The sequence below is a fragment of the Suricata suricatta genome, chromosome 5 (assembly GCF_006229205.1).
Source record: "Suricata suricatta isolate VVHF042 chromosome 5, meerkat_22Aug2017_6uvM2_HiC, whole genome shotgun sequence".
Taxonomy (NCBI): Eukaryota; Metazoa; Chordata; class Mammalia; order Carnivora; family Herpestidae; genus Suricata; species Suricata suricatta.
In genome coordinates this window covers 150,042,307-150,044,222 of record NC_043704.1, presented here as the reverse complement: position 1 = coordinate 150,044,222, position 1,916 = coordinate 150,042,307, and positions in this window count along the sequence as shown.

Below are 1,916 nucleotides of genomic sequence, written 5' to 3'. Positions count from 1 at the left end.
ATCCTCTATTCCCCCCCCCCACTCAAAAATAAATAAATATCAAAAAGGAAAACAAAACCCTGAGAAGCAAAGCCTGGCTTCTCCTATATATCTATATATATATCAGACATCGATCGATCTATCGATCAATCCATCGATCTTTCTATTGTAATATAGTCCCGCCCTTCTAAATAAATGAATATACTGGTAGCTGAGATCCATGGACAAGTGACCGGAGACAACCAGGGGCCCCGAGGCAAGGGCAAGAGGCTGCTGCCAGTTTTAGGGGTGCACCTGGGTGTCTTGTCTCCCTCAGGCACCTGCCAGTGGCTCCACAGACATCACACATGCCCCCCCTTTGTCCCTAATGCTGTTATATGAGTGACTCTTCAGTCAGACTTTCATTTGCTCATTTCATCTTGAAACACTTATAATACTTTTTAATCTAACCTACCTCCAGGCCAAATCTCACAAGCTACTTTAACTTTTTTTAATTGCAGTAAGATATACATAACCTAAAACTTATGATTTTAACTGTGATTAAATGCGTAGTTCAGCATATTAACAACATTCCACCATTGTGTGGCCGCCGCCACCCATTTCCAGAACTTATTCACCTTCCTAAACTGGGCCCCTGTACCCCCCAAATCCTACCCCCTCCCATGCCCACCACCACTCTCCTTCCTGTCTCTATAAATGTTCGCCACTTCACATCTTCATGTAACTGGAGTCATGCTCTTTGTCCTTTTGTGACTTATGAATTACATCGGTAAACATTTCCACTTTTACTCCAGCATATGTTAGCCTGCTCTGTAGTACCTTAGAAGATCTTCTCTAAAATAGGAAGATACATGGAAAGAAATTTAAGAATCGGACCAGGAAAATGTAAAATTAGGTGTAATGCCAGCACACTCCCTGCAGTGAATGATACCATTCCAGGTGTTGGACCGCACGTTTGCATCTGACGGCCAAAGCAGAAGACAAAACTTGATTGATTACATAACTCTGAGCGAGAGAAACATGACTTCCAGACAAAGCAAGTGTTTCCGAACCCTTTAAATCTGCAAGACTTTTCTCCATGTCGTTTGTTAAAGGGAAGTGTTTATGCGAGGAACTGTATTTTTTATGATGGCTTCACTAGGATTTCACAAGACTGCCCTCAGTGAACTGAAGTTGGCCTGAGGCCGGACTCCTCAGAAGGCCTCAAGGGGAGAGCCAAGACGGCATGGTTCAAGTTGACGTTCTTCATGTAGTTGTTTCACATGTATGTCCTGAAGTCCCCCACGAGCGTGGGAATTACATAAACAAATGGGAGCTGGTTCTTGCCCTCCGTGAGATCACAAACTACAGCTAGTGCTTTGGATGATCAGACAATTCAGGGCAGGAATCTTGGCTTTGGGTTCTTAACATCCTAAGTACCATTTTCTCCAACCATATGTTTGTTCAAGGTTGGGCATTGGGACGGTGTCTCTCCTGGCCTCCAGGGGGTTTGTGGTAAGCCCCACATACCCTAGAGCATAGCCAGCATGTGGTGGCGTTGGTGGCACTCACTGCCTAGGTGATACTTCCTCTTCCTCGTGGGGAGGGTCAAAACAGGTATCAGGTGAAACCCAAAGAAGAGGCATCTGCCTTTTGCCATAAGGACCCGGCTGGGAGGAAAGTATGGAAGGGAGAGCCATTTCAACATTCTAACCTGCGGTAAGAGCCACCCCCAGATCTGACCTGACTCGTTCCCTGCGGGAATCTCCTGGGTGAAGAAGTCCCTCAGGCCACTTGGGCAGGCGTTAAGGATCTTGCTGGGGTCAGAATGTGGGCCATGAGAGGAGTGGCAGGGCCAGCGGGCTCAGACAGTTACAGGAAGTGGAGCAGTTCGTGTTTGGAAGGGGTACGATGTCAGGAATGAAGACAAGTGGATTGAAGATGGAAGAGGCGGGAAT